This window comes from Coturnix japonica, chromosome Z, assembly GCF_001577835.2.
Source record: "Coturnix japonica isolate 7356 chromosome Z, Coturnix japonica 2.1, whole genome shotgun sequence".
Lineage (NCBI taxonomy): Eukaryota > Metazoa > Chordata > Aves > Galliformes > Phasianidae > Coturnix > Coturnix japonica.
The window spans coordinates 54062515-54087679 of NC_029547.1; the positions used below are offsets into that span (position 1 = coordinate 54062515).

Here is a 25165-nt window from a genome sequence, read left to right on the forward strand (position 1 = left end):
CAGCTGGATTTAACTCCATTACTACCCATTGGGCACAGCCCCCTAGCCAGTTCCTTACCCAAAGAAGGATAGACCTGTCCAGGCCACAGGCAGCCAGTTTCCCCAGGAGAATACTGTGAGAGACCATCTAGCTAGGTTACATCAACAGCCTTTCCTTCATCTAACAATCTGATCACCCAGTCACAGAAGGAGATGAGGTTGGTCAAGCACGACCTGCTTTCCATGAACCCATTCTGGCTGGGCCTGATTCCCTGGATGCCACGCACATGCCGTGTGATCTCAGACAAGATGATTTGCTCCATGACTTTCCCTGGTACTGATGTCAGGCTGACAGGCCTGTAGTTCTCCAGATTCTCCTTACAGCCCTTCGTGAAGATGGGAGTCAGAACGGCAACCCTCCAATTTGCTGGGACCTCTCCAAATAACCAGGAGCTCTGACAGATGGCAGAGTGGCTTGGCAATTAGCACCACCCGCTCCCTCAGCACCCTAGGATGGAGCCTGTCTGGTCCCATGGACTTGTGACAGTCCAGATGGAAGAGGAGCCTTCTCTTTATCCTCAGTGGTCACATTTCCTGGTGCATCAACTAAAGGATGAAAATTTTCCTTCGTTCTTCTCTTACCATTGATATATTTGTAAAAAAATTTCTTATTCTCTTTTACTGCAGTGGCCAACATATGCTCAAGTCAGGCTTTTGCCTTCTGAACTTCTTCCCTACATACCTTAGTGACTTCCTTGTAATCTCCCCAAGTAGCCTGTCCCTGCTTCCAGAGGACATAGACTCTCTTTTTCTTCCAGAGTCTCAACAACAGTTCCTGGTTCATTCACGCTGGTCTTCTTCTACAGCTTGCCTTACGGCATTCAGGGACAGCCTGTTCTTGTGCCTTTAAGATTTCCAACTTGAGGAACATCCAGGCTTCCTGGACCCCTTTACCCTAAGGAGTGACTCCCAAGAGATCCCTGCAACAAGTGCCCTGAACAAGTCAGTCTGGGCTAGATCTCCAAGTGTATCTGCAAATAAATTACTATTTAGTCAAGTTTTTACAGGTGCTTTTTCACGAGCTCTGCCAAAATGCCTTGCTGGTTAAGTGTGAGCATCCTTTCTTCTCTGGTATCTGTAGAGCTTTCAGGCCAAGGTGCACTGTGAACCTGAAGGTAAGCCTGCTTTGCTGTGAAAGAATATCTGAGGAAAGGAAGGCAGTGCAAGCATCTGTGGCGCAAGTGGTGATACTGAGCTGAAGGAAAGACAAGAGGTAGAAATTTGCTCAAGAACCCCATTCTCACTTGATTTCCTAGGGAAAAACAAACCAATGAACAAGAAAAGCAAAAGAACAACCTAAAACAACCACATTCCTGTGATCCTGTATGGAAAAATATCTGTGAAGACCACCTTCTTTTGATCTTAGTTCTAATCCTCTTGCTATCTTTCATTACCTTCCATATCTCCTTAGGGATTTGTCTTGTTTTTATTTTTCATTTGACCTGACATACATATCTCCTGATTTTACAAGAAGGCATTTATTTGTTTCACTGATATCTAAATTCTCTTTTGCTATTTGCCTCAGGCTTGTGTTTTATTATCCCTGGCCAGGGATCTGTGCACACAGTGCACTCCTATGGCTCCCTAAGCCTGTGAGCAACATTTGTGAATTACCATCACTTAATAGTTCGGCAAAAGAGCCCCTGCTATAATTTTATTTACAGTTAATTGTATACCAGAACACTTCCTTTCCTTCAACTATGCAGGAAATGTAGAAAAAAAGGTACATTTCCACAATTTATTTAAATAATGAAAATGCACATGTAAGGTCAAATAATATGAAGATGGTAAATATTCAAAAGGTTATTTATAAAGGAAAACTCACCAATATCAATGCCTTGGCTGGAAAAGCTGGGGCAATCTCCACCAGGAAGCAATCTCCAAGAGATGCTGCCTTGGTGGTCAGCCCTTAAATGAGGTCTTAGAGGAGGTGGAGTTGAGCTCCACCCCTTCTAGGAGCACAGCTAAATTACTCTCACCTGTCTCCCACAGCTGACCCAACACTTGCCTCAGCTGATTAATCAGAGGTTCAGACTGTGATTTCCCATACAGCATATTTTTTTTGTTTTTATTATTTAGTCCTTTTGACACTGTATTTTTAAGGTTTTTTTAATGCATTAAGCTCACTCAAAAGTCATCCTCCAAAAAACCCCATAATTACTTAAAAGTAAACTTGACAAAAAATGTGCCACTTTTCATTTTTACTATTTTTCTTTCTCCTTTCTTCATACCTCCATGAAACCTATATTAATTTTTTCATCTTTTGACTTAGTTTTAGGTGTGATTATATCCTTGTACCTGGAGCAGAGAAACCTCTTCTGACAAAGGTCCCAGCCATGCAGTTTGATGACTTCCTACAAGCTCTCTGCTGCAAAATTGAAATGACAGTCCTCCCTTTGTTCCAGGCTGCATGTACTAATTCCACAACATATTGATATCATCTCTTGATAAGAAGATGAGGCATAGCCACAGAGAGCACACACACATACATGCTCTGTATTGCTAATTACAGTGCTAAATAACATGGTATTTTTATTTTTTTCTCATACATTCTTGGCTGTGTTTCTGCATCTGATAGGCCCTACCCCTCACTTTAATGTAGTCACCATTTTCCTGTGAGAATGGCTTTACTCATATTTAGGCCCTCAGTAAGGCTTATTTGGTGCTTCACAGGTTATTCTTTTCCAAACTCTTGTATCATATCACAGAGAGGGTGAGGTTTTGACTTTGGTTAACCTTTGACTGATGTTTGTGCCTCATAAACAGATTGGAATAAGAGCTGGTTTGTCAGCTGTGGGATCCTGTGGACTATGGCAAAATATGAGTCAACATTTGGAACAGTCTCTGTGACTGGAAAATTTGTGTGGGTTACAGTGAGTTCTCGTGAACTCAAACGCTTATTAATTTTAACCTCATGATTCATATAAACACAGGGTAAATAGGAGAGATTCCAAGTATTATGTATATTCACACAGAATGATGACGTCTTTCTTTCACTCCATCCATTATTACGCTTGTTTTATTTTTTAACCAACAGAGCAATAAGGCCTGGATTTGTTCTCAGCAGAGACATATTTCTGGCAAGACAGGGCAGCTGACTGCTCACTTGAATATTTAAATTAGTGCTCACTTATACAGAAGTATGCCAGCTACCAATGCATAAAACCAACTTCTGTATCACCTTTCTCTTATCTCATCCCCTAACATGGCCCAACTTCACTTAATTTTTGAAATATTTGTGCTCTGTTTGACTACAGATAAATATACATCCTTGTATCCCTGAACAGCCTTTTTCCTAGCTTAGTAATTAAAGCTTTCAGGTTTCCAATCTGTTTTCCATAGTGCAATCCTTTCTTTTACAAAATTCTTCGTATATTATAAACTTTATTCATGCAGCCCTTTACTTAATGCTATTTGCAGTCTGGCAATATTTTGCTACTGAGAACACAAAACTGATGAGGCAACTTTAATATCTCCTGTCCCACAATGAAAATGTGGTTTCTCTCCAGGCTGTGATTTGGTGAAATTCTGCAGGAAGAAAAAAAAGAGTACAAATTGTTTTTGTTTTGTTCTTCTGTGAAACTTCATTGGAGCTCTTCTTTTTTGTCCACTGTCATCCAGCTTTCCAGAAATTGTGGGAAGTCATTCCTCCTGCTGAAATAAACAGAAGCAGGACCTACAGGAAAGAAATTTTTAGTCATTAATACTGATTATTGATGCTAGAAGAAATACTGTAACAATAATAAGATCAGTAGAAGATGAGATTTTTTTCTTTCTTGGGGATTTTAAGATTGCCATCTTCACATTTGGAGTTAGTAGAGAAGCAAAGTTGCAGCAAGTGACAAGAAAGCTCAAAGGTGTTATTTGCAGAGGCATCTCAAAAACACATTTTGAAGAGTTGGAGTGAATGCAAGGGATGTTTCAGCATGGAATCAAGGAGGAAGAACACTCTTGAAAGGCACAGCCTGTGCTGATCATGGGATGGTGTTGCTGGCAGTGCTGCGCTGCTCACATTTCATACTTGCTGGGGTATGGCAGCTAAAACTGTTATTTAAAGACAGCCTTCCACCTTAATCAAGTTTCTAATATTATTTCCTTATTTAGTCAAGGAACTTTATCAGTGCTTATTCTAACAAGCCTGGCAAAGTGTGGAAAAATATTGTTTTTGTCTATTCTGCATTTTCAAGTTTGAAATTGTAATAAGAACCTAACTTCACAAGAAATTGATTTTCACAATCTAAAGAAAGATTATTGGAGACTTACTATTCTTTGTGCAGTACAAAGCAAAAGGATCATCTATGCATGCTTTAAAAGGTTATCAGCCTCTTAGATATTCCCTGTAAGCTAAGTAATTCTGTTTGTATGTATCCCACTAAATATAGCACTCTTGGGATGTGTATATATGTGTACATGTATGTGTGTATTTTTGCATATGAGCACGCAAAACGCCATCTTTGAAATTTCTTAAGCATATGTATCTGTCAGTCTATAGAGAACTTCCAGTTTCTCTCTCTCTTGGCAAGAGAATCAACCCAGACTGACCCACTCTTGTTCGTACAGTTACAGCCATCAGACTAAAAAGCAGGAATAACATATGAATCGCTGAAAATAAAACAAAATGAATGCCAATATTTAAGCACTAAATAATAAACAGCATTCATCTTTTTCCTGAGCTAGAAGTCCTCGTAAATGTAAGAGACTGCAACAAAAACTCAGTTCTGTTCCTTCTGGTGTATCTAACATAAATCACCTGCCACTTGGCAAATAGCTAGGCATGCAGGAGACCCTTTCAGGATAGCCTGCCATGACTCACATGCAGATAAAGCACAGATATTGCCAGGCAGAGGGCTTGTTTGTTGAATTCCCCTTACGGCTACATCTGTGCTGGCAATAGGCAGCCCCTGTACATATGAAGCTCTTACAGCTCAGCCTAGAGAAGCATTTTCCCCAAAGACATCACTGGTTTTTGTCAGGAGTAACAGAGTGGAGCACATTTGTGAGGACTGTAATCAGAAAGTGCTCTGCACAGATGGTTGCACTGATAGGGATTATTCAGGAAGGATAAATTCGGCAGGAGCGTAAGCCAAATCACAGAAAATCATGCTTGTGAATTAACCTGCATTTCCATGTTGCTTTTCAAAGGGTGAAATAGTTTGGGATAATTATGTTGAGCAACCCTTTGTCTTTCTACATAACGTATAGCTAGGAGATTCCCATCTTGAGGGACAATTCATACAGTAAGCAGTCTAACTATTGTGTCATTGATTGCAACAATGCTACTGGAGAATGAAGTAAAATAGAGAAAATCCCTTTTTTTCTTTTCTTTTTGTTTTCCTCAAATTGATTTTCCTACAAGCAGAGCTGAAATATCTCCTGTTTCAGTGCATTACAAAGGCCCAGTCCTGTAAGACCTATCTCCACATTCCTGCACTGCATCAGGGTTTGACACCTCTGTCCTGCAATAACACCTGAGGGTCCCGGCCCTGGGCACACACATACATGTACAGTGACTACTGTACTGAGCCCAGCAGGGAGGTGACCCACTGATGCGGTTTCACCAGTAATACGCAATGCTTATTCTTGAGGCAGTGCTGCAAACACAGGCAACAAACACATCCAGTGCTGCAGCCATGAGCTGAAAGACAGAGACAATGGGCAGGTAACTTCATTCTAAAGTATAGGCAAATTAGAGAGAAGAATGATTAGCGGCTCTTAATAGTGTGGCACTTTTTGGACAAGGTTTGTTTTTTAAGGGAATAAACAAGCAATCAAACAGCAGTGAGTGTGTATTTAAAAGCACTTCTAAGAAGTATTTTCTGCAGAATTATGATTGGCACATTATATTCCTACATGCTTTCACATTCTTAGACAAATCTGAGAATGGCAGCAACATCTGGGGGTTATATGGAGAGTGTTTGCCTATATGTCTTCAAAACGGAGAAAAATTCATGTTATACCTAACTTCATGGAATATATTGAAACTCTCAGTATTGCTGCCTCAAAGGTATGGACAGTAAATGTCTCTCTACCTTCCTGTTCTTTAGACAGTCCAAACTTTGTCCCAGTTTCAGAAATGCAGCTTATGCTAGCTGCAGCCGTACAATATCTCCTTATTGCTTGTATTGGAAATCTAGGATTTACCAGCTTATACAAAGAATGTAAGACAATATTCAAGTGCAATACTTTATGTCCCCATAATTTTTAATGAGTGTTGAACAAAATGGGCTCTCTCATATCACTTAGAGCAACAATCCAAACTCTGAAAGGAGTGTTCTACAACATTAAATTTTCTTGCATAAATCTCTGCTGTGTGTCTTTCTAATGCTCAGCTCTGGGCCATGGCCAGTAGTCTTTTCTCACTTTCCATTGTGTGTGTGCTGATTCTGTGTATGTGATAGCAGCAAATTATCACCTTCAGTAGTTAAAAGTAAATGAACTCAGAAAAGGAGAATAAAGGTTACGCTGGAGATTAGGAGAAATGCAGAGGTGGCTGCGTTCTCTCTTCCTTGCTGTAGGAAGCACAAGTCAGCTGCCAGTCAATGTGTAAGGAAAACTTGACATGTTCCAGGCCAGAGCTGTTCTGCCAAACCCACCTCATGGAAATGATGGAGGAAATCTGAGCCTAGGTGTGAAAGCAGGACCTTTGGGGACAGTTTAACTGTGGATGAAAATATTTAGGTTGTTTGTAACTATGAGTTCATAAAGAACTTCATAGTTAAAGTTAAAATGAACTTAAAGAGTTCATTCTGCTTAGACTCAGGTTATTTGGTCTTTAGCTGGTAAAATAATACTTGTGTGTAAAAAAAAATCAAAGCTGTATGGATGAAGCTCAGTCCTGCAAAGTTATCATATAAATCACTCGTGACTAAGTAGATTTTGTGCCTAGTCAATATATTTTCTAAAGAGAATTTTGCATGAATCTCCAGTAATGACAGTGCCTTAAAACAATGTACTCACTCTGAGGTAGTAAGCCTCACATTCATAGTGGCAAAGAGCAAATGATCTTTTTATTTCCATTCCCCAGGAGCAGAGATACAGATGGGGTGAAGATTTTACTGGAGGTCAAGTACAAGATAGCAGAGCTGGTATTAAAACTGGAGCTTTTCCAGTGCTGTTCTTATACTTGAGGCACTTCATATTGCTACTTCAGCTGTACTTTTACTTTCATATAAGCAATTTTTTTTTTCTTTTATGACAAGAATATTAAAGAGCAAAATATCTGAAACATTAACGTATAATTATTTTTGTGTCCTATTATCTATAAACTGAAGGACTCTGTTACTAAATGAGCACATACCTGCATCATTCTACTTCACAAAGAATAAAAGAGAGAAGGAATTGATCATTAACGTTTTACTTAAACAAGAAATAACGTGTGTTCTTTGTAACAAGCATCCTTTTCTAATGTACTTAATAATTCTGTGTTTCAGAGCAGTGCATGGATAGTGACTTATCTTCCTGAGGAGAATGAACGACATGTCAGTTTGGAATAATTCCTGGAATTAGAACAGCATGAAGTCTCCTCTACCAATCTAAGGTAATTCCACTGAAATGCAAGAAATCCAAAGTGATGTATGTCTAGCTGACTATGCACTGATGGTGTCAAGCCTAGCAAACGTTCTGTATGCCTGCAGCCAAAAGAAGGAGAATGGGTAACCCCTGGGACATCACTCCACGAGGCATGGCAACCACACATTTCTCTCTGAGGAGTATTTATTCAACAGAACAAAAGCTGCTCTAGGAGGTGGACATGCTTACTAATAGAGGTAGCCCAGAATTTTGCTACCATGAAGCATCTTCTTGAGGTCATTGTGAAGAATAGCTAGGTAGTTGTTTACCCACCAACGCAGCATAACAGCAAATACAGCAGCACTGAAATCCTGCTTTCCTTTATCCTGAAGCACACCAGAGGAGGTTTCAGTTGCAATCATTTTGCATCAGGATGAGCCTGATCTAAAACGAGGGCGGAAGGAGCCCTACTGGGACTTGTACACATAAGTAAGTCAAGTATGATTTGCCAAGTGATATGCATGAAAACTAATTTGCTTGCTGAAGAATGTTCTTTTGAAACGTTTTCTTTAAATGATTGTAGCTCAAAAGCAGCAGAAAATGTACTCAGGTCTGAGGTATATCTGCCTCATTCTGCTTCCTTAAGGTTGCGTCAATTATGTATGCCCTCATCACTCTGGGTAACAACCTGGGTAGATATTAATTGAAGATATTAATTATTATATAATGACTTTCACCAACTGTTTCTCCCATAAGAGTATTTCTAAAAAAAATTGATTGTGTTGACAATAGTGTTCTATGATGAATGTTTGTTAATATATAATATATATCAATATAATATGCATAAATACCATTTCTGCAATAATTTCAGTGATTCCAAGTCAGTATGATTTTAATAATATTATGGGTAAATTACACTTTTTTTTTTTCCTTTTCTGGGAATGGGAATACTCTTTGTATTTTCTATTATTCATTGAAAACCTCCACAAACGCATTCAAATGACTGTCAAAAACACATTTAAATATCCTGAAACATACTGCAAATGACACAAATCCTCTGTGTTCAGAAACTTCAGAAGTTTGTCTTGATTTCAGTGGGAGCTCTGTAAATCATGTGCTGAAAATCCAGGTTCAAACAGCAAAAAATCCTGACCAGAAATACAGATGGCATAAAACACACATATATATATATATATATAATTATTATAAAGATGAATACATATATTATTATATATAATAATAACATACAATATATTATTATTATATATTATATTTATATTATATATAACATTATATAATATATAAATATGTTATATATTTTATATATATATAAAGAAAAAAAGCATGAACAAAAAGTTTTTTGCAACTTTATCATGTATTTCATCTAGCTATCAAAAAATCCTTAACACAAAGTCAAATAAAGCCTTATGTGCTAGTACTCACTTGTGAGAATTATGGTTTCTTAACTTCTCTTAAAGACAAATGCTGCTGCATTTTCTAACAACTGTCCCGGTTTCATTCTTGTTGTCAAGCTGAAGTGCATCACTGTGCATATACACAGTTCCCATTATTTAAGAGGCATTACACATGTAAATTAAAAAAGTATGTATATACATATAGGCACATCCCCCTCTAATTTTTGGTGGCCTCTTCTAAAAGAAAATTAACGACTTACACTGTTCTGATGTGTGTGCTTAAAGAATACATTATTCTGTAACACAAATATGTTGACAATTTCTTACTTCAATTAAGCAGCATTTCACCTATTTAAATTCAATGAAATACTTGATCTCCTCAGGATTTTTAACTATAGCCCTTCTCTTATTCTGTGAAAGTGCTAGTGAGACTCCGGCTGGTTTTGGTGATCTGTCCTTACGTATGTGTAGCTCAGTGGTCTTCTACAGTACAAACAGTAAACATAGTAAAGTCTCCTAGAAAAAAAACCCAAACAACCAGCCAAACCACCAACCAACCAAATAAACAAAAAAAGCAAGCAAGCAAACAAAAAACCCATGTAGAAGAACAGTGAGTACCTTTACTTAAGTTCAGAGAACACACAGGAATGTAGATTTCCTTGCTGTGCTGTACAACTGCTCCTGAGGAGCAGTTTTGCTGAGGTTTCATGTAAATGCTATTATGACCCTATCTGAACTGTTGGGGGTGCAGTGAAAACCACCATGCTAACCAGTAGCATTTTGTTTGCCTTAGTTTTTCAAACTAGTTTGTGTCCATTAGAGTTGACTTGGATTAGTAAGAGGTCTGGAATTGATGTGGTATTTTTTCATCTTCTGAAGAATGGAGATTTTTTTTTTATAAAATGTCAATAGATATTTTGTTAAAAGTAGGTCCAGGACCAGCTGCTGTTACTTCAAGATTTTTTTTTCTTGAGTGTCCTACTGAATCTGGTGCATTTCTTTACAAAACTGTATGTTTTGGGCAGGAGTGAGGTTGTTCCTCACCCAGGCACAGTCTATTCCTGGTGGCTGGAGTCTTTCTCTGCAGAGATAAGACATAGAGGTATCTCTTAATAAGAACAGGAGCAAGGATTTAGGCAGAATTTGGCTGAGTTCAGGACAGTTATTTAATTCATTATTGCAATTTAACTCACTGAATTTTACATAGGGTTCTGCCAAGTAAATCTGGTGGTGAATTAATGATAGATGTGTATAGAGAATCAAGTATATCCCACATAAGAACAATTTTTTAAAAAGCAGGGTTGCTGAGAAAAGTTCTGTCCTTCCTAGTGATGACATAAATAGCATCTTCTGCTGGCATGATGCCACCACCACCACAACCTGCCCAATTCTGCTTGTAAGCTTCAATAATGAAATTAAATGGTCCTGTGATAAAATGGCCTCTCCTGTATTTAGTAATTCACTTTTAGTAGCCAAAGTGAAAGCAAATGGTTAAACATGCATCAGAGGTAATCCCAAATGCCTTCTTCTTACATATTTTCACACCATAACCAGTTTTTAATTTTAATTCTCTAATTAGTTATACTCAGCATGGTCAGCCAAACTCCCATCAGTCTTGGAAGGTATACATGTTATGTGAACAACTCCTGTTTGTCATCATTTTATGTAAAAATAGATCATATGCATGAGTATATGTGACAAAGATGAAAAGACAAGCCCTTCCCCTGCATAAAGACCATGGAAAGCTCTGAGTTTGGAAGTTTTTATTAAGTCCCTATAGCAAAAGTTTCATTAGGAGAGAATTGTGCAGTTTAGCTTTTGAAGTGTAAGGATTAAAGTGTCCTTTATGTGTCCCTTACGATGTTATTACTCTCAGTTCTCACTTATTCAGTGTATGGAGGTGGAAGTTAAGATCTTCAAAGCTGTGATGCAGGTGTCTTTAATTTATCTAAATGGAGTCACCAATAATTGAGTTTGGGCAACTTCTGTACATAACAGACAGGGCAGTGAGATCAGCAGGTTCTATTCCTGGTTGGTGGGCTTGTCACCACCCCTGAAATGCGCGGTGAACCTGCCTGTCTTCCTTCTGTAGATGGACAGGATTAAGGTTAAGCAACTTCAAGAGAATTTCACTTGCAAAGTGCGCATTTATTTTCTACCTTTGAGGGTAGTTATAGGGCTTAATGTATAAACAGTGAACTACAGGGGCTATAAAATAAGCAGAAGTCTCCCGTGTGGTAGAAAAGAAAGGAGCAGACTCTTTTTTCCCGCCCCGAATCACAGCCAGATGTGTCTTCCCTTGTTGTAAACATCTTTTGTAACATCTTTGTTGGAGACAGGGACAGTGGGATCGGGTGCACCATCTGCATGACTGCTGATGACACACAGCTGGAAGCTGTGATTAAAATGCAGGAGGGAAGAGCTACCATTCAGAGATACCTGGACAGGCTTTAAAGGTGGGTCCTCATCAGGTTCAGTAAGGCCAAGTCCAGGGTCCTGAACCCAAACTGGGGCAGTCTCAAGCAGAGATACAGCCTGGCTGATGAGTGGCTTGAGAGCAGACCTGAGAAGAAGGACTTGTAGGGTTCTCGTGAATGTAAAGCTAGACATATCCATCAGTGTATATTAGCAGCTCGGAAGATCAACAGTATTCTGAACTGCATCAGAAGAGTGGTAGCCAGTAGTGACAGAGAGGTGACTGTCACCTCTGCTCTGCCTTCATGAGGCTTCATATGCAGTACTGCATCCAGACCCAGGATCTCCAGCACAAGAAAGCCATGGAGCTGGGTCCACAGGGAAGGCCACTAGGGTGATTAGAGGCCTGGAGTACCTCTTCTCTGTAGACAGGCTGAAGGAGCGTGGCTTGCTCAATCTGGAGAGGAATCTGGCTCTGGGGAGACCTTATTGTAGCCTTCTTGTACTTGAAGGGGGCCTACAGGAAAGCTAGAGATTGTAGTGGTAGGAAAATTGTTTGTTTGTTTGTTTGTTTGTTTGTTTTTTAAACTGGAGCTTTAGATTAGACATTTGGAAGAAACTCCTTGCTTAGAGGGGGCTGAGAAACTAGAACAAAGTGCCCAGAGCAGTTATGGTTGCCCCATCCCTGCCCATGGTAGATGGACATGATAACCTTTAAGTTCCCTTCTAACACAGACCATTTCATGATTCTATAATTGTATGAAATCAACATTCTCGAGTTTACACTGTGCTTCTTTTCCCCATTAGGTGATCTATATAATTCTCTTCACTATACAGGGAATGCTATAAATATTAATGCATGTACAGAAATAGAGAAGACAGCATCCAGAGCATTTTTAAGCATGGGGCAACAAGAATAGTGGAGAATTATGTCTGAAAGCTGAAGAATCAGTTCTTATTTTCAAGGGTGCTTTTTTTCAGCATTACCTCATTATCTGTACTGTAGTGCTTTAAATAAATAACTAAAAGTTTTGTGTTGCTTACGTGTCCAATACTTGAAAGTAAATCTAATGCAATAGGGAAGTCATTGACTAATATTCACTAATTCTATACCATTTAGCATCCCAGCTGTCATGACACCATGGCTTTTGCTGGTAGCTCAGCCACCATTAGTTAATTCTGGAAAATTAAGATGGAACTTTTAAACGTGCAGTTTCAGTCCAGGCTAGAAGTAGGTTACCATTTAGTGAATAAAATTGCATAGTTCTGTTTTTACAAAATGTCAGCATCTACTTAGAGGAAAACAGTGGCATTTGCTTTTACAGTATTTTCTCTAATACATTATAGAAACATAGAAACATAGAATACCTTGACCTGGAAGGAATTTTTAGGGGTTATCTACTTTAATTCTTACCAAAACTTGTCATTCATACTCATGAACATGAGTGTTCCAGCCACAGCATGAGTCCAGTTGGAAACAGGAAGTATGTTATGCTACTTGCATTGCCAAATAAACAAATATTTATTACAGCTGTTTATCAACTACCTGTAAATAATAGGCATATAAAAATACAGTTGTTACACATAATATTTAATATTATGCAGAATATAATTTTCAAGCAGAGATATGTGTTGAGATATGATATGTATCCTGTGGAGGATTCCTACAGAAACAGGTCCAGAATTCAACTAAAGATATGATGGCTTGCTTGCTGCTCTGAGGACTATAAGCCCCCAGGTTCATCTTCCTGGGCTTCGTCTTCCAGTTTTTTAGACTAAGCTCCACACAAAATAAATGTTATGGGAATGGGAGCAATGGCTATATTTCACATATCATACACTCTCTGAGGGCAATAAATATTTGGAACATAGTGAGAATGATATAGCAATTAAAAGCATCTCACAGAACATTACTTTATTTAAAAGTATGCACAGTATAAGCATTTGATCTAGATCATGGTGGCAGCTCTGAGGAAGGCACAGATAAATTCTTGCAGGTAATTTTAAGAAGGCAAGCATTTCTTCCATTGAATTATAGAGCTATATTTTTGTGCCACATCACATCAATGAGTTGAAACCAATTACGCTAGGAAATGTTCTGAAAGGAGACAAAGGCAGTATTGTATGCCTTAGGATTAGAATCAGAAATATAGCATCATAGAATCATCTATGTCGGAAAATACCTTCAAGATCATAAAGTTCAACCATCAACTTTATCTACCGATTCCTATTACAAAACAATGTCCCTGTGTGCTTCATTCATACATTTTTTTCAATATTTCCATAGAGGGTGACTCCACCTCTTCCATTGGCATCCCTTTCTAGTGCTTGACCACACTCTTTGACAAAATTCTTCCTAATGACAAATCTAAACCTCTGAACAATTTGGGGCCATTTTCATGTCCTTTCACTTGTTGCCCTAGATGAGAGACCAACACCCACCTCACTACAACCTCCTTTTAAGCAGATTTAGAGAGATAGTTTCCCTGCAGCTTCATCTTCTCCAGACTACAGAGAACCTGTTCCCTCAGCTGATCCTCACATGTTGTTTTCTAGACTCTTCTGTATCTTCATTGCTCAAGCAGTTCAGTATCCTTCTTGCAGTGGGGGGCCCCAAACTGAACGTGGTACTTGAGGTGTAGTCTCACCAGTACTGAACTCAAAGAGACAATCCCTTCCATTATCTTGTTGTTAGCCACACTGTTGCTGGCACAAGCCAGAATGAACCTGCCTCATGTTCAGCCTGCTGATGTCCAGCACTTCCCATCCTCCTTTGAGAAAGGAAACTTTTGTCTTCTGGGATGGAAGTGGGGTTGGTGGAATTGCACTTTAAGCCTACAGAAATTATTCTTATTTAGAAAGAAGCTTAAAGATTTGTATTTGATTAATTTAATGTTTCCACAGAATACTGGAAATTAACGAATTGACTTGGCATATAAGAATCTCCCAGAAGTGGAGGTACTTGGTAACACACAAGATGAAACTCAAATAGCCAAATTATCCTTTCCTTTTACATCCCAGAAGCATATAAAGAACAAACATATTATTATTATATATCATCATCATAATTATAATTATTACTTTGATTAAACTGTACTTTCCTCGCTCAGTTGTGTCCCAGTTGCAGTCAATGGGATTTGACCATGCCCTTCTACGGGTGTCACATTAAGAACTACACCAGCTGCTTCTGGACTAAAACTAAGAAACTGACAATGAAAACTCCCCTCTGGTGGGCAGATCCACTGAAACAAGTGAATTAAACTGGATGAATCAGACTCGAATTTCCATGCCATCAAAATACATTTGGTACAGGATAAGAAAAATCTGAAATGAATATAACATGTCTGTGGGATGTTGTCTCTCTGTTTTGAGATGCAAGGAAAGTGAGAACTTTTGGAAAGGAAGGTTGCCCATATTGATCCTTATTGTCCACATTCTGTAATGTATTTTATAACACCTTATTATCAAAATTAATATAGCTATATAGCTATATGTATAAAAGATAATTCACAGAAAAACAAACAAACAAACAAACACAGTTACTTTGTAATTGCTACATATCACCAGTCTGTTTATTTATCCTGTTAAAAAATGAAGACCTGAATGTATCATTAATACCAAAGATTTTGTGTGGCAGTTTAGATATCGGCTTTTCATTTTATTTTATTTTTTATTTTTTTTAATAATAAGTTTGTTATTATTTTATAAGCAAGAACATGTATCTGATTTGAGACTGAATTATGTCGGTAAATGAAATTTTAATCTCTGGTGGTTGGAAAAATTCTAAGGAAGAGAAAAAGGAAAGGTCTCTGTCTCTAGGTTTTGCTTTGTCACCCTTCTGTACTCTGCATCAGAAGAACAAAGGCTATATGCATAATGAAGCCATGCAAATGAACTGAAATCAGCAGAAGTAGAGTGGGGGATGGGAAGATGTAAAATATGGCTATCAGTATAGAGACCAAGGAGTAGAGAATTTAAATGTTTAATGCTTACACATTCAAGTTCATTTTTCTGTCATCTTTTTGAAATGTAGACTGAGGCTTTTGAAAGACCACAATGAAAAGGATTCTGTTTTGGACCCAAAGGATTAATAACATTACTTAGCAGACTGCCCAGATACACTGTCCCACCCTACAGCTTTTTACCTTTATTTTTTAAACAAAAGAAGCCTGGTGATAATTAGTAGGAATAACAGAGGAGAGGTAGAAGCCCTGCTATTTGTATTTGCAATGAGGGCTTTTTTCTTGCCCTGCTGCACTGTCTGGATGCCAGCTCCCCATCTTAGACATGATGGAAGCTCAGAGTACAACAGAAGCAGAGCAACAATATGAATTACAAATACATGTATATCCTACTGCACGGCCTTTCCCTCCCCCTCCTTTAAATGAATGCAGTCTAAAAATATCCTGTACTCTAAATTGCTTTACTACTAAGGCAATGCCTTGCAAAAACACTATGCTTACTTACAGAAGAAAACAAAACCTGAGACAGAAGAATGTTAATGTGAATTATCTTGCTTCTGACTGTAAATTAACTGTAATTTTGAACATTATGAGTGTTGTTATTCTCATTCAATATCCTGGAGTCCCTGCTTGTCTTAGGAGCAACAGTATTTTACTTATGGTGAAATTATAGAGAATATCTCCTCGCTTCAAATTAAAAATAGGGAAAAATGTAGATATTACTTGAAAAGTATAAATTGTGAGTTGTTTATTTTTTAATCATTGTGGCTTTCTAAAATTAATATCAACTGCTAGAATATAATTAATTGTAAATTATTTGTTCACAAGAGGAGGAAATTAAAAAAAAAAATTAAAAAGAAAAGAAAAATACACCACAGTAGTAAATTAATTCGTATTGAGACCATTTTTCAATTTTAGAGCCTGATTCACCAATTCACTTATAACAAATAGCTTGCATGACCAATCCGCTGATAAAAAAGAGGTTTACTCAGGTAAGTGTGTGAAATCTTGCAGGAGAAAGCCCTTGTCAGTAAATATTTGGAAAATACATCATTAATGAAATACAGTGTATCCTTCTGTTTACAGAATGGAAATGTCCACTTGGCAACAGTAAAATGTGCTAATGAAAGGCCTTCTTACAGATGTGAAAAATAGCTTGGTTTGAATGACTTCCTTTTGAACCAGTTAAATCCTTTCTTTAGTTACTACCAAAAGGAACACTATAATGAATCAGTTTTTAGCATTTTAACTCTTTTGTGCAGAATCTTAGAGCTGCCAATGTCAGAACACGGGGCTTAATCTGACAAAAACTTATCAACTTTGTCATTCTCAGTGGATTTACATATAAGCAAGCATATCTGTGTACACCAATTAATTTTACAACAGCTATTTTACACAAGTGGAACCGTAAGTAGGCGAACAGAGCCAATCAAAATACTCTCCATATATCCATAAAACCCTTAAGGCTGACTTTTTCTTTTTTTTTTTAAAAAAAAAGAAAAAATAGAAAAATCACACACAAACCTCACCACTAAATGATAGAGATGCAGGCTGCCTTACTGAATATTTTCCAGTTCTATCTTGCTTCTGATTTGAAATTCCCAAGAGAATATGTGCAGGCCAGAAATATAAACCACAGAAACAGGAAAAAATGTAGAATGTGGGGACTTGTAAATAAATCCACAAATATCAAGGAGCAGGGACATTGCGATTATGCATTTTACTGGTACACGTTGCTAGTAAAAGCATAAGGCCAGACATCATCAACCAGATGTAGTGTTGCCTGTGCTGCAGGGGGGGGGGGGCATTGTGCAAGTGTACGTATGAATGTATATATGTATGTATGCGTGCATGCATGTATGTGTGTGGAAGACAGAGGGGAGAGGGAGGAGGAAGAGATAGGTGGGAGAAAGGAAGCGAGGTGGGGACAGGCAGACACAATAAAGCATAATAACATTCCTGCATGTCTAATACCTTTAAGACGCTGTGTCCCTCTGCGCCCTATTGCACTCTATTGCAAGCTGACTCAGAGACTCAGTCAATATTTCATCCTTGATTCAAGTACTTTTTAACAACAACAGTGAAAAAGGAAAAAGGAAAAAAATATTCCTAGCTTCAAGTGCAAGGAGAAATGAAACGCTTAACAATATTTTGAAAATATAGCCCTGATTATATATCTCACACACTTAACTTGGTACCCAAAATACTTAAACTATTTGTAATTTAATTACACACTGCACTTTAAAATCCATAGCAGAATATTAGTTGTTTTAATTTATCTTTCTATACAGACAGATTTTTGAAGATCATAATTTCCAAGACAAGAAACAAAGCCAAGCCCCTAGCGGGCAGTGCACATTGGTGGTAGTATTTGGTTCTTTTGGTGTCGTAGTAGTTCTTCTGGGAAAATGGTGGTGTTTTTTTGTTTATCTGATGGATTCCGTGGCTTCAACAAAGAGTGACTGAACTGTCTTAACAAAGAAGGGTCGGGCTGCGCACTGCTCACAGAGCAATAACCACCCTGTAGCTCCCTCAAGCCCACACTGTATGTCATGCAGGTCTCAAGTGGCTTTTGTTTTTGACATCTTTTGTAAGCTCTTAGTCCCCCTCACCCCTCCCTGCATCAAATGTCAAGTTAATTTACAGGGCGCTATTATGGGTGCATTTCCCCGTGCTATGGCTGCCTGCCAGCAGCAGCTGGGACCTCGTGGGGCAGCAGGACAGGAAGCCCCTGGCCATCATTTGGGTGCTGGGAGCAACCAGCAAGTGAGCTCTCTTTGCAGGGTTGAGCCCTGGCTGTTTGGCTTGCAGAACTCCAGGAGGAAACTACCTTCCTCTTGTAGACAAAAGTCTCTGGCACTAACAGCAGCAACTGTAAATAAATACCATTCCTTACGAAATCACCTTATGTGAGTACCAGGCAAAAGATTGCCATCAAATTATTGTGTTCAGCTCCTTAGCAATGCAAAAGGAACTCTCTATCATAACCACTGCCCAGAATTTGTGGAAGGTGCCCCTTTAATTTTAGAACTTTACTTTCCATAAGTTGCATTAGATATGTTATTTAAAGCAAATTAAAACAACCCTTGAAAATCTATTTACAAACGTATAAGAACGAATTTGTATGGGAGATGCATTTTTCCAATTTCTGTATGCATGAATTAGTATTTTCTAAGCAGCATGACAAATGCAAGCAGCTGCTACATCGGAGTAGGCATGTAGTGAATTTAGGATGTAACATCTCGATTTCATTATCAGTTTTGGTTATGCCTAACATCCAAGTCCTAATGTGTGGTAGTGATAAAAACTCAGAACCCCACATTTTAATAAAATCTTAATGAAATCCCTTAATGAAAGGGAGCCTTCTCTTTGAATGAGAGCAAGCACAATGCCTTGACTCATCACTAATTTAAAGGAACACATTAGAGTTTCTTGAGGCGCTGCTCTCAGAACTGCTCCTTCAGCAAGGGCTTGCAGGAGCAGGTGTATCCCCTTAAACATGACTCCTAAATCTCAGATTTTAAAACTGAGCATGTTCTGAGCGCTAAGAGCAGAGGACACATGCAGCTCAAAGGATGGCCTTATGAAAAGGGTAGAGTATCATTAAAAAATGCATGTAGGACAGAGACCTTGCTGATGTCATTTTTCCTATTGTATTTTTTTCATATGAGCTTGTGATAATTTTCATTAGTAAGATAATTGAGCTCTCATGATTGCTTTGGTCAGAGAACCTCTTGGGAAAGCTCTTGGTTTGCACACAAGGCCTCCAAGCCTGGATCCTGTTGAGGATGGGGCAGGGCAGGTACAGCTTGCTGTCTGCCAGAAATGAATTATATACTCAAAGCAAACAGAGAAAATTCTTACATTTGTGTCTCTTTGTTTTCTGAAAACAGCATCTTAAGTCACTCCCTTGATCTTCATGAATGCTTTGGTAGATTATAAATCCTGCCATTATAAAAGTACCACATGCGGGGGCCGTACTGCTTTGTGCAGATGTGATGCACATGTACCAATTCATGTTTCCAGATACACTTGCTTGTTTATGTGGGAATAGCATTTTTCACTCCCTTTGTACACATCTGCAAGTTTTGTCTGCAGTGTGCCACAGTCAAGTTTGCAGTGTGTACCTTTGCAGTCATTTGAAACAAATAAATGTAAAATATGCTCCATATTATACAAAGCAAAGACTTCCCACTTATTCCATTGTTTCAGTACCTTCTGGCTGGTTTCCCCAATTAAATTTGAGATCTTGTACAATACCAGAAGACAGGACTTTCAGTGAGGTCCTCTCCCACTTCCTCATCATAGATGAAGGGCAAGATTGCGTTTATGTCCATTAAACAATCCATAGAAAATATCTTTTAAAAATTAAACAAATGAAAAAAATATATATATTGTTTGTTTGTTTTTTCCTAAATGCAAATGCAGTGGTGTATGAAAGTACTTAAGACACAATGAAGTGCACTCTTAAATTTTATGAGCAGCCAGTAAGTTCTATTAAGAACATACATAATTGAAACCGAAGTGCTGTGCTTTCTTTAATTTGACCTGATATATATATATAAATATATTATTTAGTCACATAGCAACACATTTATCTCTGTTAAGGCTGAAGGATTCGTACAGAACTGATGCTGCATGGTTTGTCCTGTAAATATAATATAAATACTCTTTTTCTTTCTTTTTTTTTTTTTAATCAAAGTAATTAGGTCTACATTAATATGCAGTAATTATCTGAGATAGAACAGGCAATTTTACAAGGTTTGGTTTTGTTTGTTTGTAAAAAGAGAGTCTTCTCAGTCTTACCATTGCATACTGGTGTGTAGGAAATACCAGTGGTATCTGAGACCTCAAAGGGCACATCCCCTCCATACACAAGGAACATGAATGATTTCAAATGAAATCACAATGTGAATTTGAAGGACCAGTGGATGTGCTATCTACCTAAAATGTGAAGAACAAAAATGATGATACGTGGTAACTACTACAAAAAGGAATTTTTAGGTTACATCCAAATTGATTTCTTCAAGAAAGAATGTATTCAAGCCTTAGGGACGTGCAGCGGATCTGGAACATGATTGCAGTATGCCATAGTTAACTGCACATCATTTAATCTCTTTGTCTCTAGTTTGTGCTAAAAATAAGAACAAGAGAAGCTTGCTAAATCATTCTATCAGGTAGGTGAACAGTTTACTGAGGTAGTTAGACAGACCAAACTCATTTTCAGAAGCCATTCCAAGAAAATAAACCTTTTAGTTATTATCCATAGTTAACATAATAAAATGTAAAACATACACAGAAAGACTTCTATTCTTTTCTTGTATATAAGTGACCTAGAGGTAAGACCAACTTAGGTGTATGCACACATACAAGAAATACCTTGAAAACCAAAAACTTTATCAAGAAGCATGATAGTAAAGTTGTGTTTCTTTAAAACATTTTGTTCAAATTCCTACCAATTCATCCTGTTCCCCAAAGATGCCAAGGTAATATTAAAAATGCTATACAAATGAAAAAGTATATTTAAAAGAGTTATAAGTATATTTAAAAGTATATTTAAAAGAGTTTAAACTCTTGTTTAAACTGATGCATGCAGCTGCCCTATAAACATCACGCTGGATAACTCTGAAAAATTACCATGATTCTGCATAATTATCCATATTCATGATGGTAATTTGCATAGAACGAGCAGCAGGTAGAATGGGGAGGCTGCAGAGGGAAGGGGTGAGGACAGAATGAGTGGTCTGACCGGCTAGCAGTATTGCCAGCATCCTCCAAATGGATCCCAGTTCTCTTCATGTGGCTTTCTGAAACCAGAGCCAATTCCCAATGCTGGTCCTGCTGTGCTTGTGATCCACTGGTGTTTCAGTGTTCTGCTGCAAAGATACTTTGAAAACAATGATTTAATATGCTATTTCACCTCCCCTACCCAAAGCATTTCCTTTGCTAATGCTCCTGGGTGAATGACCACACGAGCAAGATGCCCGTAGCCAGGCTCCATAATAAAAGGTGCTCTGAATATCTGATTCCTGTTGAAGAAAATGAGAATTGTGTAATTGGAGGTCTCTCAAGGATTGAGTTCACTTATTCCATAAGCCAGAGGAAGGTAAGCCCAAACATGGAGGACATCTCAATAAGGTATCTTTCAGAACTACATCCCAGCAATGTGGCCTTTCCCAGGCAGGCTTTAAAAGAAAGACATGCTAAAAGCTGTGTGAACATGCATACCTGAATATGTACTGCAAAAGCAAGAATACTGAGAAGAATGCACATGAAACTTTTTCTTAACTTTATATTTATAGTTATTATCAATATAAATGAGACTGAAAATGATTTACATGTTTGCATTAATCATTCTGTGCATACTCACATCTGGAGACAGATAAATGTGTACCTATAAATATTTCTACTTAATTGTGAGTGAATTTATATGTTTTCATGGTTGAGTGCACTTGAAAAGAGTTGATACACTGAAAGCAGTTCTCAGGTATTTCTGACGCCAACATTTGTACATATTTACTGGGAAATGGTTGAGACGTTTGCCAGTCATGAGGCTACTGTTATTTTAGTTGTAATGACTCATCTGTACAAGGGTATGCTGTTCATAGACTCAGTGTGAGGTTTTGCTTTACACATGTACGCTACATTTAGCTATCTATCACTCGTACGATGCTGTCAGCTTGTGCTTTAAATGCTAATCCTTTAAGGAAAATGGGAGAATGCTAGCTGAACAATCTGCCATAGTGCAAAAGCTGTGCAGAACATGTACAAGAAAGGTCCATGATAAACCTATATTTTGAATTCTTAGGCATATTTGTTACATTGGTGTTGTCAGAAAACAGACGCAGGAGAACGTACACAGTGTTTTGTACAGAGAAGTATCTGATTTAAAACAGCAATATTATAAACTCTCTACATTTTTTGCTTTGGACTGACAAATTTTGTGCAAAGGTGACCTAAGAATTGTTTATGATGCTCAGCTTCTGACCAAGGGTGCTCTGCTATAGCAATGAGATGCACAAACTTGCACTATAGTTGTATGAATACTAGCACATAAAAACACACTCTTATATACACAAATGCTACATTATATTCACCAAAACTTGGATTTCAGTGTATTTAATTTCAGGTACTGACTTATTCTTGCCTAACTGTCAGAGGATGTAGAAAGCATTTATGATGTATTTGAATTGCAAGAATAAGACCAATTTCACAATGGCTCCATCATCTGAGAATGCAATGAACACGTTTTCTCTTTTTTTTCCCCAGTTTTTAGGATTGTTATCACTTACAGTTTTTTTCTTATTCCATAAAAATTAAAGCATGCATTTTGTTACAAGCCTTAGCATTATACTTCCAACATGTAATGACCCACTGTCTTTATTTAAGGCCTGCCTAAATTAGATATCTTTATGTAACGGTTCCGCAGACTGAAAAAGATTACAAGCAAAAAAGCCTACTTGGAGCAATTATCCTGATGACGTCTGGCTCTGTGTTTACTAGTCACAAGCCTGCTGTTGTGATCACAGAAGCTATAAATGTGAAGCTGTTTATTCAGTAACTATATATATATATATATATATATATGCATATTATTAGTATTAAATTAAACAGCAGCCCTTTGTTTCTTTGGGGAAAGCTTGCTGGAGTCAAATGATACCTCTGAATGACAGTATTGCTGTACAACAGCCTTAATGCCCATATGAATGCAATTTGCAGCTACAATCTTATTCTGTACACAAATAAGTAAGCTTTGTGAAAACACAGTCTAGGTTTCCTGTCAGTTACAGTGTAGCTGAATGTATTCTTAGAACTATAGCTAATGCAACCACGTATGTGTGAGAGAAAAGCAAAGTGCAGTAGCATGATTTCATAGATGATAATCTGTCTCCTCAAGACTTTCTGGTTATATTTACAATTATCTGGCATGCAAAAACAACACCTGGAAGCACTGTTCAAGAAATGCTGGCTATTCTAGATGTACGTTATGAGGCCATAACATACATTGCAATCACATGGAAATTAGATAGCCTCTGTGGTCACGGCATGTAGTACTTCCATCTCCACATTTCATATGTTTTAGATACATGATTCTATGGGGAGAATACAAAAGTAGAGTAACCATGCTTGGAAAATTTTCTCACTGGACAGTCAGTAATACTCCAGTCTTCAATTTCCAGAGAGAATCAACCCAGGTTTTATTCTCTAAATAATTTGAGGAAATAATGGATTGAATACGTAAAGTCCTTTCAGGAGATTATTGAAATGTTTTCAAAATACATACTGTGATTATGTCTCCCTTCTAGATCTATTTTATTTGAAGGCAAAAATAAATAAATAAATATACAACTAACTAAATAAATAAATAAATAAACTGTCCTAAACTGCTTATAAAATACAAAAATATTTTTAAAAAGCAAAGAGAGCATACACACACATACACACACACGTGCACAGTGACTCTGCTATAGATATACAGTTATACGTACATTCTAACCTCATCAGTTTTCTATGCATGAGTAACAGTGCAAGATTTTCATGTATGGCAACACTGCTTCCCTATAGAATTAATGATATACAGAATAATATCAATCACAGTATGGAACAAAACATTCATTCTTATAAGGATTAACCAAGAAAGAAACAATTTGTAAATTTGTAAAGTTCATGTTTTTGGTTATCCTTTACTAGGAAAGACAAGAAAACAAAAATCCACTGAGATAGTTACAGCAAGTTATTTAATATGTTTTTAAACATACAATTTTTTTACTTACTTCTGTAGTCCTCCCTTGAATTGTCTCCACCAAAGCTTATTTAGTCTCTGACACCTAAAATGAGTGAAAATGATAGCACCAGTCTCCAAAAGAAACATTAAATATTCTAACAAAATCACTGGAGCAATACTGCAAGTTACTGAGCATTTTGTAGCTAATCTGGCTGATGAACCCATGAGTGGGACACCCTTACAAGATGCCCTTGGAGTCAAGGATGTGCTCAAGTGTGAGCTCTTTGTTGAGTGAAAGAGAACAGGGAATATGGTGCAGTGGGTGTCATTGAGTTCTGCTGAGGGCAATGCAGAGCAGGACAAGGTGGTGAACTCCAGATGCACCAGCGGTGCCTTGTACTGAACAGTGGATGTACGCATTAGGTCCCGAAGCAGAAAGGTTTTGCAATCCCTTGAAGAATTGCAGTGTTTCTCCTGCTCAGGGCTGCTTTGAAAGTACCTAATATTCAGTGCGCTCCTCAGGCAAATCAATCACTTTTTACAAGCTAGGAATACTAGTCAACCCCAGCAGGGTTGGTTTGGGAATTCGCAGAGAGGGCCATAGCTTTCATATCTTTACTTCCCACCATACTTCATGTTTGGCAGCAGTATAGAAATCTGGATAGCAACACTGATCCTTTCTAGATCTTGTGTTTTCCAACAATGACTTGTATTTTCTTGTTTTATTATTTTATAATAAATCATTGATAAATAACTGAGCTATACCTGGGACAAACATATGCCCACAGCTTTCTCTCACTCTGCTTCCCATCAAATTCTATTCAGTTTCTACTAATTTGCCCAGACTCCTTGTTCTGCATTCCCTGACATTTTTCCCCATGGTCTTCCTTGCTCTTTTTTTCTGCCAGTTTTGTACACACTTCACCTTCAGAGGCACTTCCTGCCTCACTTTTCCTTCATTTCATCTCAGTTCTTTTCCTTCTGCTCTACTGCTTTCTGCATCCCTACAGCTGAAGACTCCCTCCATTTCTCTCTCTCCCCCATGGATTTATTTCCTAGCCTGCTGTTTCCTGCATCACTCTCACTCTCTATAGCACCTC

The 25165-nt window shown here is 37.9% G+C and overlaps 1 protein-coding gene across 3 annotated transcripts in view; it reads left to right on the forward strand.

Annotated features, from left to right (window-relative positions):
- Positions 1–25165, forward strand: part of LOC107306499 — an 87485-nt gene that overhangs the window by 31651 nt on the left and 30669 nt on the right. For 2 of the 3 annotated variants that reach the window (XR_001552161.2, XR_001552160.2), the window contains exon 3: positions 7470–8037. The gene's annotated coding sequence lies outside the window, so the exon portion shown is untranslated. The remainder of the gene's footprint in view (positions 1–7469; positions 8038–25165) is intronic. The other variant, XR_001552162.2, reaches the window with a different exon arrangement.